The 14,781-nt window shown below is 37.4% G+C and overlaps 1 long non-coding RNA gene across 2 annotated transcripts in view; it reads right to left on the bottom strand.

The window, feature by feature from the left end:
- Positions 1–4,882: 4,882 nt before the first annotated feature.
- LOC140683659 (uncharacterized) overlaps positions 4,883–14,781 on the bottom strand; it is a 47,826-nt gene continuing 37,927 nt past the window's right edge. For both annotated transcript variants that reach the window (XR_012054887.1, XR_012054886.1), the window contains exons 3-4: positions 9,114–9,324; positions 4,883–7,795 (exon numbers count right to left, since the gene is read on the bottom strand). This is a non-coding gene — a long non-coding RNA (uncharacterized lncRNA). The remainder of the gene's footprint in view (positions 7,796–9,113; positions 9,325–14,781) is intronic.

Here is a 14,781-nt window from a genome sequence, read left to right as displayed (position 1 = left end):
TTTGGGCTACAGATTGGTTTTTGGGAAGGATGTTAGCCTTTTTCACTTCATCTATTTCAAAAAAGCAAAGAATCTCTGAGTAAAACAAATTGTTTTATGGACTCAGTATACTGGTGGAAAGACCAGAACACAATGTGATGGTACCAAGCTCTACATTTTACTTTAATCTTTCTGAATTCCCTGGAAGATAGGTAAAAATCACATGGGAAAAGCCATGTCTCTCTGGGCGATGGATCTGTGCTTGGCTGATTTGTGGCTTCTCCAGACAGTGTATGCAGCATAGTGTCCAAGAGTAGAACAAGACTTCTCCCTGAAGGACTGCACATGTAACACATGATTTAGGGCTCCCCTGTCCTCCTTTTTTCAAGTTTTGCTTTTATTTTGGGATTGGTGAGCACTGGTGTTTGTCCACTTTTATGAGCTCAAATTGACATTTTTAAAAGGCATCAATGTCTTTGCATGAAAATAGAATTGCTTGGGCTTGTATTTTGGTACTATTGTATATTTCTTTGCATATTAATTTTTGGGATGTCATGTATAAGACTAGAAGCTTTGGTCTTTGAGCTAGATCTGCAATTTGTGCATGATGGAGCTGTGTTACTGTGTTTGGCTGGTGTCACCTAGAGTTTTGACACTGTCATCTCATTGCAGCAGAGAAAAATGAAGCTTTCCCACGTCATACAGTGCAGAAAGAAAACCTGGATTCAGAATTTATCCAACAGCAAACATTTATTTCAATGATAATTTTTGCATCTTTCCAAATAATGGAAAGATGCAAAAAGCCCAGATTTTAATCCCATGGGTTTTACTGGGAATGGAAAAGTCTTAAGATTTGATTATTTCTAATCTTACTCTTCTTGTTTTATGAAAAGCTACATATGTTGTAAGTTAAAAATTTTAATAGGTGACAAATTGATATAGGTTTTATAATTATAATATAGGTAATAGGAAATCTGATCAGAATGCCAGTATAAACTTTTCTTCCTCTTGGTTCCCATGAAATTTTCTGTTTTAATTCTGTTGAAGTAAAGTTTGAGAATTTAGCCTTCCTCTTATTGATATAAGATTTTTTTCTTCATTTCTCAGAGATCAGACATTCACAGGAAGATATTATTAATAATAATATGCAATGCATGCAAATGCATAAAGATGTGATACTCTATTGTCCTTTTGACTAACAGATTTTTTGCTACAACTGCTAAAATTGCATTTTAAACTTCTTCACAAAGCTCTGAAGAACAATTAGAAGTATGAGAATGGCAGACTCTTGGCTTTGCTGCATGCTCCTTAGGGCCTTCCTCAGAAAGATAAATCTAATTAAGGTTTGGAATAAAGTGACTTATGGAGAATAAGACATTATGGTTTGAGTTTTTATGTCTTTCTTAAGAACTGGGAAACAAGATTGTCTGAGGCTAAGTTAATAAAGTAAGAACTGTAAGTTATATAGTTAAAAATTACTCATAGACATGTATTTTTCAGCCACTTATTCTAGCATTATAAGAATAATAGTCACCAGAAAACAGAATTTATGACACAATTACAATCAGTCTTTCAAAAAGGCTCTAGCTGAGTACTAGATAACATGGTAGTTAGTCATATATGGCACTTGTAATCAGGAGACTCTTGCACAACATAGAAATTATTACAATTAGCCTTGAATGGTTTGGAAATAGAATGGCTAAAATTCTCAGGATACTGAGGGTAATTAAGGACTTCTATAACATTTTCAAAAGTACCTTTGATATGATGAGTTAGAAACCTCAGATTGATATAGGAAACCAAATGTTATTAAAATGCTGCAAAAACTATAATCCAAACATAAATTCAGAAAAACATTAATATAGGCATCACTGAATCCTTAAGTTACCTGAGGTCTAATTTCTTCTGGTAAAGTTCCATAAAATGTTTAAATACCTCCCCTTGAGAGGTACTTCAGTACTGGCTACACTTGCTTAGCAGCCTGATGCCATGGTGTTTACAGCAGGCATTCCCTACCTGTTTCCTGGCTGGCTCCTCGGGCTGGTGTGCAACCATTACCTGCCTTGGTTTTTCCAAGACCCCGCCCTTTGCCAGGGCCCTGACCTCTCCCTTTCGGAGTTTGTTTGGCTTTCTCTGTGCTGAATCATTTCAGCATGCAAATCCGACAGAAAAGGTTTGGTGTGAAAAAAGGTGTTTTTTCCTTCACCATGCTGACCAGGATCAACACAACCCCAGCCAAATGCTCAGGTGAGTGTAGCAGAAAGAATGGGAGCAAAGGGTGAGTAGAACCATATGGCTCAGCCTTCCTGCTGTAGAAACCCACCATCGGAAAATGCTGGATTACACCACGTGGAAAAGCAGGAACGAAGATATTTTCTTCACCCCAGTGGTTGTGAAGGTTGTTTCCAGTTACTTTAACCATGGAAGATTTGCACATTCATTTTTCCATCTGCTTTATTTGCCATGATTAAATTAAGTCGGGCTCTCATATGGAGGCCAAATCCCCTGACCCTATCACATGGCTTACTGTGCATCCCACATCTTCTCTGTGGTAGCAGGTGACTCAAGAACTGAAGCAGACACTGCCAGACCCTCCTGGAACCTCACTGAGCATCCAGCCCAGCTTACTCCACCCTCTGGGAATCTGGGCAGCCAGTGACATCTTCCACCCATGGACTATCCTTGCAGCTCCTCCATGCCTCTCTGCTTTCCCAGGTATGTGCCACATAACTTGCCATTCTCAGCCATATGTGCCTTAACTAGATATTACAAGATGACTTTTGCTTCTGAAGGATATTTTGGGATAAAATGGTCTTTGTATTGTCTGACAGAATTGTTCTTCATTCAGTAGCATACTTAAATCTTCGTGTAGGAGAGAAAATATGTTTATGATTATGAGGATCATTACCTTCATGGCTGAAGAACTCACATGGGATATGTGGGCTGTAATCTCCTCAAGCTGCTCTGAGCCCCAGGTTACCACATCTTGCTCTCTAACACAGGTTTTTGGATAAAAGGGAGCACTGGCACTGGCATGACTACTTTTTACCACCAATAACACACTTTTTTTTCTTTTTTTGCTTAAGACTGCAAAATATTAGTTCACAAAGGAATTCATGGCATGAATTCCAGTTACACAGGGCCTTCTTTTCTGGCAAATCTTCAAAAATTACTTTGGCAGTATCTGCTCCTTAGCTTAGTCAGTTCACCTATCAGTTTCTGTTCAGAGACAGCAGCTTCAGTCTTGCTGATACTCTTGGGGATAGTGAGATATGCAAACCCTTGGGGTCATGGTGCTTAGCTTTTTCATGACTATACCCTATGTACAGACCAAGGTCCTGGCTGGAAAGGGCGCTTACACCTTTAAGTCCCTTAGAAACTTTTGAATGTATCATTGCCTGCCATATTAGCTGAAAAATGTTTTATGCAGAATGTGATACTCCCTGCTTGCTTAAGGATATGTAATCTGGACTCTGAACCCTGTGGTCACTGTGAAGCCTCCCATTCACAGACAAGTTAAAGAGATGTAGACCAAGAAAGCTCATTGCATTTTCTCTGGCAAATGTAATGTGAGACCCTTACATAGTAGCTGATCTAATTTTCATCAGACTCAGCTCACTATTTTAGGAGGTTTCACTGGAGAAAGTAAAGGAATTGCTTCCATGACTGTATTTCAGCAATCAGCTTAAAAGAACAGGAGTTTTTGCATGGTTAGCTTTAGTTCTGTTCTGTGACTGCCAGTTAAAATTGTGTTTTCCTTGTGACTGTGGTGTTTGAGAATTGCTAAAAAATTGTAAGACCATGCACATTAGATCTGAGAATGTTCACAATAAGTTTGTCCATTTGCCCCATCTGTACACTTGAAATACATCTCATGAAGCAGAATGGCAATTTTAGTCACTGTAACTATGTCTGCTCCAGCTTAACAGGGATGGGGCATGGGATCATCTGATTTCTGTGTTCTTCTACTGTCCATCTCCTTCCTAACTGCTGGTTAAAAGCTGCAAGTTTTTCTCTAGACACTGTTTTGGCTCATGCTAGCCAGCACAGTCTCACAGGCTCACTTCAGGGATGGTGTGTGCTAGGGGATTGCTGCCAACAGGCAGGAAGGGTGAGGCCATCCTGCATGGGAGACAAGTACACAGTGGAGTCAGCTCTGTGGATATCACCCTGCCAATCCATCTGTCCTTGGAGCAATAGGGTGAGCCCTCAGTGATTTTATTCATTAATATGGATCTACAGAGGGCAACAGACCAAGGATGAAAAAGAATATTCAGCAAGGATTAGACCTTTTTATTTCAGCCAGAGAAGGCTGATCTATCTAGACTTCTCAAATAGTGGAGTATAGAAAAAGTGGCCAATTGAACAAGGTAATTTGCTGTTTCACTTTTTTCCCCTCCAGATTGCATTCCCACTTGATTTCACCCTGATATTTTAAGAGAGGTGGGAGAGGTGCCACTGTCAGGTGGAAATGGTTATAATGAACAAAGGAGCAGCAATCCAGGACTGTGCAGAGACCGGGGAAGACTGAAGACAAAATAAATAGTTACAAAGAACAGAAAAAAAAAAGTAAAATTGGTCAATTCTTCCCTGTTTTAGACGTGATTGATAGTTTCTGATTGAATACTACTGATTTCTGAATTGAAAGAAAAACATTTACTATCCAGACTACTTAGCTTCATGTTTCTTTTTCATTTTGAGTTGCACATGTTATATTGGATCAAATTCATATGACATTTGATCTCAGAACATGGTTTAAAGTTTTGTTTAATATCAGTTGGCTCATTAAATTGGCTTAAAGGTTTTTATATTCCTTTTAGGATATACAGCTATGTTCATTAATCTTTAATAAATCATATATCAGTAGGCATATAATTGATTGTAATATTCATATTTATTGTGATATTGAACTTCACAAGTTGCTGTTTAAAATATTTCTTTTCATCTATATGTTCTATTTTTGTTCTCCTTTAATTTTTTTCTTTTTATTGTACCATCAAAATTATTTGAAATAAATCATTTCCCTAAATGATATTGCTTGTTTAGTTTTCTTTTTCTTAATGTAGCAAAAATGATACAATCTTTTATATGAATAATGAACAAAAAACCCAGAGTACCTAAAAGAGACATGAAGATAGAAGGGGAAATCAGAATCACACATTAACACATATGCTTCAAAGAAAAATCTTCTTTAACTGAAGAAACAAAAGATATAAGGAGTTCTTTGTCTTCATCAGAAAATACCAGTTTGTTGGGGAGGGGGAAAAAAAAGAGTTCCAAGAGTTCTCTGAACAGAATAGTCCAGAGTCTTTGTGCATGCTAAAGGAAGATTTGAAACATTCTTTCATTAGTTTGGCACTGAGTTTAAAATTTGATAATATATTCCTTGAATCAACTTTTGCTGAAGATGTCAAAAAAGTAACTTTTGGAGTGCATTTTCTGATAATCCAGCTACTTAAGTTTGCACATCTGGGAGACTTCTATTTTTTCCTGCAGCTTTTTCTCCCCCTCCCCCATTGTGATTTGTTATTGTTTGAAATTCTGAGAATGTTTTACTCACATTTTCAGTGTACAACATTTGGATCCTGATAAACGAATGACAAGTATGATATAAAGCCTTGTGGAAGACCCTGCAGGGCTTGCCCAGAGAGAAGAACACATCTGTCTCCAGCTGTGCACTTATTTAGGAGTGAAATTGCTTGTCCTGGGTTGGGCAAAGATAGTAATTATTTTTTTGTTGATGTGAAGATCAAAGGTTATTCTCGGGAAGCAGGGACAAGGACTGTGGTATTTAGCGGGAGAGATTTATCCAGGACATAATTTAGTGCATGGTTTGCACATTAACCTGGTGCTAATGTGTGTAGATGGCAGAGAAATTGTAAACAGTCTGATGTAAGATTAGTTATAATTGGTGAAAAGTAAATTAATCTACTGGTCATGAATCTTCTGCAGTTAGCAGAATCTTGAGCAGCTGCTACATTCCACAATCACACTTTGAAAAGAAGCTGCTTGATCTGAGGGTTTCTTGCTACATTGCAAATAAATTCTTCCTCATGTCCCTGTGTAGCTTTCTGTTTATTTATGTATTTATTTATTTATGTATTTTAATAATGTAAACCTGGTTTTAGAAGTAGTATCCAGTTTTAGACTGATATAACTCACAAATTTCTTCCCATAAGAGTGAATCCCTTGGTTTTTGTGATTTGCAGCGTGCAAACTGAGAATACCCTCCCCTTCCTTCCAAACCACAGAGGTAGGAGCTTATAAACATGACTTTTCATAACTGGGTGTAGTATGACCTCATGGTCAGAGATGAGATATAATATTTATTTCTCCACAATTTCCTGATGCTGTTTCCATGAAATAGCTTTCTCATGTTTCTCATTTCTAAATTTGACTTATATATGCAAATACATTTATTCTTTTAAAAGTTACATAGTATAAAACAAAAATATACAAATTGTGTGAGAAATGTGGAAAAAAAGCTACAGAACTTATGATTGAAATCCCTTAGAGCAGACTAAGATTTAATTATTATTTATGCACTACTATGACACAAAACATTTTTCAATAGTACTGACATAGGCACACAGCTTTTTTGTTTAAAAAAGTATGACTCTCACTATCCATAGAACCTCCATGTTTTTCTTTACTAAGTCAAATGCTGCTGAGATTTGTACTGTTTTAAATAAGGAAAATAGCACGAGCTAAAATGAGACATAATTATATAAATCCAAAATAAATTATCTTAAATTTATGCTTAAGCATAAAATGTTTATGGCCAATTCCCATGACAAAAATAGTCGGCCTGGAAGAGGTTTGGCAAAAAATCAGAGACATCAAACCAGTTTCATAATTGTAGCTCATTCACAAATATTACTGGATACATGCTTTGCCATTTATATTAAAATTCAGTCATTTATCTCTTGAATAATTGCTAGGCTGTGGAGAAACAATGAAGGGAATGAAGTTCTAGACTTTTTCTGTTCTTTCTCTGTCTTTGTTTTCATTTCAATGTGCTTATGAAAGCTAATCCAAGGGACCAAAACAAATGACTTCTCTGGTGCTTTGCTGTGATCCCCTCATCAGATCTCTGAGGGAAACAGGTAGTGGTGGATTGCACAGGGTCACCTAAGCAGGCTTTGACATGATAAAGTTTTCACCATAAACAGATTTGGTTTTCTAATTTTGTGCAGGCACTGATAAATCTCTCAGTGTAGACTAATCTGCTTTTACAGCAAGTAGAGCCAAAATCCAGAAATTCTCTGGCTAATTCTGGCTGCAAGTCAAACCTCACTCTTTCCCAACTGTACTGCCCTCCCACAGAATAAAATCTTATTGGGTTCCCTTAAAATAGCAAATGGACTTTGAATTCATTGAGGGAAAATCGGCTCTAACCAATGAAAGACAGGCTACCAAGTCTTCCTAGGGGTTACTCTTCATTTAACATAAAAAGGCTAAATATAACACATATTTTAGTATCACAGGAATGTGGATAAATGTAGCATTTCTGTGCATTTAAACCCTTAAGATGGGGTGGATTGATGGGTCTACAACAGAAAGTCAGCAACAGCATGTCTTGGAAAAGGATTCTCTGTCTCTGGGTTCCTTTCACATACACCAAGCAGAAACCAGCAGGTACAGTAAGGCTCAGGGTGAGGAGATTAGCAGTCACTACAGGACTGAGATAATTAAAAGCTGACATGCTACAGGCTTTTTTTTTTCTTGAATCTGTAGCTTCCTTATTTACCTTGGTGATGAAGAGCTTCCACGCTGAAAGATTTCAATGGTGCCAGCTCTCCATAGTGTCAAGTTGCTGGGAAAAGAACATGGTGAAATCAATAGCAGAGTTTGTGGGCATGCAAAGATCACTCCTGTCAGGCAAAGCTAGGTCATATCAGGTGCAGTAGCTGCTATGGTATCTCTGGGAGCGGAACAGCCATGTGTGCTTTCTGCCTTTGCTGACAGCAGTTGTGGTATGAGGCCAAAATAAATGTAATAAAATTTAGGAAAAGGTTATCCATACTCCCACTGATTAGTAGATATAGAAAAAGTTTTGTCTACATAACTACCAACAATTAATTTTTAAAAACCCATTAATGTCTTGTATTATCTGTAACTTCCTGTTTGTTTTTTAATATATTTCTTTTTCATTTTCAGAATGTTCTAATGCATGTCTTTTTAATGTTTTTGTTCAATTTTGCACTTATTACTCAGTTAACGCTGTTTTTAAAATTTTCCTGAGTAAGACTGAAGAAAAATAGTTTTGTATAACTGTCTATTCCTTGGAAGAAAAACAAAAAGAGACTCCAGGCTTGTCTCCTTCAAATGTTCCATAACAACAAAAGGGCAAAACCTTTAAAAATATTTTGGAAAAAATTTGCTCACATAATGGACACCTTATACACAAAAGCATGTGGAATAAAAGTATGCATAATTAAACTCTCAAGTATAGGATGAACATTTGCCATGTATGTTGTGTTTTCCAGGATGAATTTATTTTCTGTGATTTTACCTGTGTTTTATATCTTGTGGTAGAAATGCATAAAAGTTAATATAGCACTGTTAGTCACTTAATAAAGACCAGTAACATTAGTTGGCCTGACATGGGGAGAGCAATTGAATCAGGTCATGCTACTGACTAAGCCAGATTTCACAACATCTTTCAACAAATATATAGCATGTGAATAAACTCCTTAGAGGACAATTTCATCTTAAAAAAATAAGAATAAAACAGACAGTGTCATTGTAAGCATCCAAATTTTGCCTTGCAAACCTCCTAACTTCCTAGTATCATAAAAAAATAGCTGTTTCATAATGTCACTGGGGAAAGTGTGGTAAACACATACTGTCATAAACCGAAAAAGCAACCAAAGCATCAGCACATTCATTGCACCAGAAAAAAATTTTTAAAATAAAATCAAAACAAAAAAAAACACTGCTTCCTTCAAGCCATGAAGATTTTACATTTGTTTTCTTTCCAAGACAATTGCTGACAATCTGCTAATGAGACCTCTTCTTATGCAGGAATGTTTACAGTCTTCAGGCAAAGTTCATCAAAAGAATACAGACAAGTATTTTAAGAATACCTGTGACACTTAAAAAAGTACCTCAATGACACTTAACTCACCCACCTCCAAAGTGCAAACTAGTTTTACAGGTTACTACAGAATCTGACTGCAAAGAAAGCCATGGTGCATGTTGTCGATCAGCCCTCCAAACTCACGGAACTGCTTCTAACTTGAAAAATCCCATTTATCACCACATTCCTCTCTGTGTGAATCACAGCAAGTCACAGCTGCTAGGTCTGGGTGGATCACCTTGTTCAGCAGAAAGATCAACTGGCTGAAATAAAGAAGGGAAAACAGAGTGATTTCCTGCCAGCAACTGGAAAGAAAAGTGACACATGGAAATATTTCTTCATACAATTCATGGTTAGCTGGTGGAACTCATTGCTGCAAGAGTTCATTGGGACTGGATCTGAGGAGGCTGGATATCTACCAGTATATTTCTAATCCTCAAGAATTAGACTAGTAAAGCCCAAATATCCAGATGAGAATGCTCAGAGATATAAAACATCACACATTTCAGGTGGGAATCCAGCTGTTGTCCAGTTGTTAGACAGCAAGCTGCCTAGGAGCCAGAGTGTGCCCTTGTTGCTAAAAGGCCAGTGAGCTCTATTAGGAAGAGCACTGCCAGCAGGTCGAGGGAGTTACTCCTGCCCATCTGCTCAGCCCTGGTGAGGCCACATCTGGAGTGCTGTGCCCAGTTCTGGGCTCCTCAGCACCAGAGAGACATGGAGCTCCTCGAGCGCATTCAGCGGGTCTGCAAAGATGATTGGACCATTTCTTATGGAGAAAGCCTGAAGGAGCTGGGCCTATTCACCTCAAGAAGAGACATCTGAGGTGGAACCTCATCAATGTCTATGAGTATCTGAAGGGAGGGTGTCAAAAGGATGTTTCCCGGTTCGTCTTAGTGAGGGGACAGGCAGAAACTGATGCACAGTAAATTCCACCTGAATCTGAGGAAGTGACCACAAATGATCATGTCTGGGAATGGATTGACCAGAGATGTTGCAGAGTCTCCCTCATTGGAGGTACTCAAGAATCATCTGGATGCAATTCCCTCTAACATGCTCTAGTATGGCTCTTGAGTAGGGAAGTTGTACTCATTGTGGTCCCTTCTAACCTTACCCATTCTGTGATTCTGTGACTTGCAAGAACATCATCTGACCCTGCATATTTATTTCACCAGTATTTGTAAGTGGATTAGAAACAGTGGTTGGACCAAGCATGTCAGGTGACTGATAGGTGATAATTTGACAGCTGCTTAAAATACAACTTGTGCCTTACTGAACACTTCTGCAGTAGCTTCTTTCAAAAGTGAGTTGATATTGTCACAGAATCTCTCAAGTTGGAAGGGCCTGTAAGGATCATCAAGTCCATCTCCTGACTCCTTGCAGGACTACATAAAACTAAACTATATGGGTATGAACCTTATCCAGATACTCCTTGAAAATGCTTGGTGCTGTGACCACTTCCCATCAAGTACATATGCTACCATTTTTGAGTCCTAACACAAGTTTTAATGCTGTGGTGTTTAACTAGCAAGCAATCTTAGTTTCTAGCTTCTGTGAACAATTTATGTTCTTCTTAATCTTTGATCCTGATGATAACCTGATTTCTCTGTTCTGCATGCCTGAAATAAGACCATCAAATGTTAAAAATGGTGGAAATCGTGAGGTGAACTTATATTCTGCTTAATATTGCAGTAAGTAGATCCAGAAAAGTTCAGGGGATAAAAAGCTCTTTGTTTAAAATGCAATGCAATGACAATTCATACAGAGGTATTGATTTGTGTGAGAGCAGAGTTTGTCAAGAGGAATCTTTATAGTCACACTGTACTATTCTTGCTGCTTTCTGAAATCTATGGTTCCTTTTATTGTTACTACTTTATTGAATCAGTACATGCTTGGTGTTTAAAGTAGATTAAACAAATTTCTATTGCATTTTCCCTGTAAACACATCATATGTGTTACTGAACTCTTATAATGAAGCAACAGCTAAACCATTTATAGAAGTGAAATTTGACATCTGAAAAAAGCTTAAGTTTTAGCGTCAAGATACAATTCAGTCTTTGTGGCTACAGCTATTCACTACACTCAAATATAACATGGTCCTGGTCTTGTTGTATGGTTGTTGGGAACTCTTTATAATGTTGGGAAAAGGCAAAAGAAGCTCAGATCAGAGCACTACTTGCACCCTTAGGCAGAGCATGGTTTATACAGAAACACTTAGAAGTCCTATGTTGCGTTTTTTTTAACTTCTTCCTCCCCACTTACAAGGGCCTTTAAACTTCTCATTTTTAAAGGGTATTGTCTCCAAATGGTCAGTATGTGTCACAGAGGTTTAAGATAATTTTTCAAAGATTTAAGAAAATAGAAGTATTTTCAACCCTCTTCCAGTATAGCACTTAAATCTTTGTTACAATGCCTGAGCACATATAATGGGAGGAAACTTATATACGATTGAAAATACAGGATTTTGTACTAGAAAGGTTTTTTGGCAGCATTATATCAGTAAACCTCTGCACAAGTTTATTACTATAATTTCAGTCCCATTGCAGAGGGTTGTCTGGTGGTGCAGCATTCCCTGTTACAGGAACATGGTAGCAGTTGGAAGTCATATTTACCCCAACTCACAGTCTGTGACCACAAGATCCACAGCTGTGCTAATATATATCTGTGAGTAGCTCTCAATATCCATTTTAAATTTAATAATTTACTTTTTATGCATCCTTATTTTCTGTCCATTTTGTACTTTTAATTTTTCTTGGACTTGAGAAAAGGGAAAACAAATAATAGTTTTCATGTTCTCTTCATATGTTATCTCAGTGATTGCTTGGCAAATATTTCTTGGCTAGAAGGACAGTAATAAAATTTTATGGAAAGCATGGTGAAATCTATGCATTTGGGTCAATCTTCACCCTGTGCTGTGTAGTGCAGGGGCATTGTCTGGCCCAGCAAGAAACTTTCTTCAGAATAGCACTTCCACTGAGCAGTGGAAATCCTGTATTTCCCACTATCAGGGAAATGGATTTCCATGTCCCAGTCTGAGAGCAGAGTATAAACAGCACCACACACTCTGGACTGGGAAGCAGTTTGGCTAAAACCACAGAAGAAGAAAAGACTGACTGATGTGTTAAATTAGAAAGGGAAATTAGAAAGGAAAAAAATTCCTTGGAAATATTCCAAGAAAAAATGAAGCACTGTAAACCCCCTAACATTTGACAATATTATATGGTTTGTATTGAATTTTTACAGTGTGACTCTTGTACTGCAAAAAAATGCTCATAAAAATGTTTCAAAGGTATTCCTGTACAGTTAATGAATACTCTAAAAATTATTTGGAGGATGAGTCATGTGTATAATTCAGAGTGCAAATACATATTCACTTTGGTGTAGCAGAAGAAATAAAACTTTTCAAGATTAAAATACAGTTTCTCAAGTTTCAATTTTAGAATGATTTTCCATATATTATATGGATTCAGATTAATCTTAATTTTAAATTGGTTCAAGAGCCCTTCAATATTAATCAACAGATTTTTCCAAATAACGTATTTTTTTCTACCTTCCTTTCTTTGAGTCCTTGAATTTAATAATGTTGGGATTTCCTGCTCCAAAGAGGGATCTGCTAAATAAGTTTAAATGAAATAATACACTTAAAAAATGAATGAAATGTGTGAAAAATACAGTCTGATAAGATCAAGAGTCTGACTCTGTAATCCCCAAAATATGACAATTTGAAATTAAATCTGAATTGATGTGTTCTTGAATTGCTATTCTGAAACATTTACTTCTTTCTTTAAAAAAATGTTTTCCCAAGTCCATAACCTGAACATGAAGTTCATATAGGAAAATATTGTAGAATAAGGCTATTATTATACAAGCCCCATAACTCCCACGGAATTTCCCTTATGAAAGGAACTCCAGGCTGGCCAGTTGGCTTTCCAGTCATCCTTGCTGGTAGACACATTCAGTGGGGTTATTATTGTGGGTAATGCCCCATATGCTTCCTGCATTAAGAAGGTGAGGGGAGATGAACACCTGCCATTACATAAGTCATAATGAAATTTATTTCACAAAGTAGAAAAGTCCTAAAAAATTACTGGAAAATCTCTATTTCTGAATTTGAAAGTGGAGTTGTAGAGGGAAGTTCCAGCCAAAAACTGATCAGGTTTTGAAATGGATGACAGGGATAGCCTGCATCTTGCATTTGGAAGACTGTGGAAAAGGTTAGAAAAGAAAATGAGAGAAGTTGTCAGATTTTTAAAACAGAATTGTGAATTCTGGTTTTGGATGACAGCACTGTCAGGTCTCACCATTTCCTTGGTGTTAAGCACCAGGCAAAAAGAAATATTCAGCAGTAAAAGTATGTTCCCACATGCCCCACCACAGATGTTTTGCAGACATGGCACAATGAATCGACAATAATATAACTGCACTTAGAAGCAGGTTTTATGATGTCAAGTACAGTATTCATCTGCTAAGATGCAACAATAAAAGAAAAAAAAGAGAAATCACATAACTCATTTCTATGATGAACATGTAAGACAATGCTGTGACAGTAGCTGAGAGGCACAGCAGGAGGGGCAGAGGGGGATCAATTTTCTCTGAGCTGGGAGATGCTGAGCTTGGACAAATATCTGGTCTGACCCATCTGTGACATTTAATATTTTCCAAAACCAGCAAACAAAAAGGAAATGTGAATTGAATCCTCTGCTGTTTTAATTTTATTTGGTTCATCCAACATTTCAAACAGAACTATATGAATAATGCTTTTTTTGAAAACCAAACAATACTTTTTCCTCTAAACCTTTTCCAGATTTGATTTCACAGGGTGAAATTAAGCCAGTGTGAAAGCCTGAGGTGCCTAGAATGGAAATGCTGACAAACTTTCAGCGATAGAAGTGTTACCAACCCACCTCAGATGTATTGACATTAATTAAGCAGATGAAACAGAAAACAGAAAAATTAGCTGAAGTTCAGTGGTTACTTGTTGCAAATTTGTAAATGGGGTCTCTACTATAGGGATATGTAAAATAATGCTCCTGTTAAAAGTTATGTGGAAAATAAAGGTTCTCAGCAAGCTAATTTTACTCTGTTAACAAAGCATGGTTTCAAGCTATTCTTGTTGACCATCCACCCACTTTCTTTTCCTTCACCACCTCAGATTTGCAGATAGAAGATACAATTACAGCCTTTTGTTTCATCCTGAGATCTCTTTACAAAATAAAGTCTGCTTTTATCCTGTTGAAACCTATGTGCTTTCTTTCATTATGTAAAGCTAAAGGAGCTGATGTCTAACTTTAAAGTAATCCTTTGTGTTGCATTTTTTCCCCCCTCCCTGCCTCTTTGTTGTATGTATAGCCTAACTGTGTGCCTTCAATTGAACTTTTCCCCTGCTAAATCACACACTTAAAGCAGGGAAAAAGAGGCTGGGGTGAAATCCTGGCCCTGCTATACTTCATGGTCTTTACCGGGGTTAGGTTTCCACTCTAGTGGCCACTGCTCTTTGAAATGCTCCTTTTAGTCCTGCCTGAGATGTTTTACCCCTCCTGGAATGGAAGTGTTCTGGTGGACATTTCTGGTCCAGATGGTCTGCTGCAGTGAACGGAAACCCAGGAATTTGGGTGATTTGACTGACTTTGACATGGGCAATTGACACTGTAGTGCGATCACAATCCAAGAATTTAAGGGCCCCACTCCTAACAAATGCACATTTTCCATTATGACCCCAAAAG

The sequence above is a fragment of the Taeniopygia guttata genome, chromosome 3 (genome assembly GCF_048771995.1).
Source record: "Taeniopygia guttata chromosome 3, bTaeGut7.mat, whole genome shotgun sequence".
NCBI lineage: Eukaryota > Metazoa > Chordata > Aves > Passeriformes > Estrildidae > Taeniopygia > Taeniopygia guttata.
The sequence above is the reverse complement of the archived record's forward strand: the minus strand, read 5'-3'. Positions and strand labels throughout refer to the sequence as shown.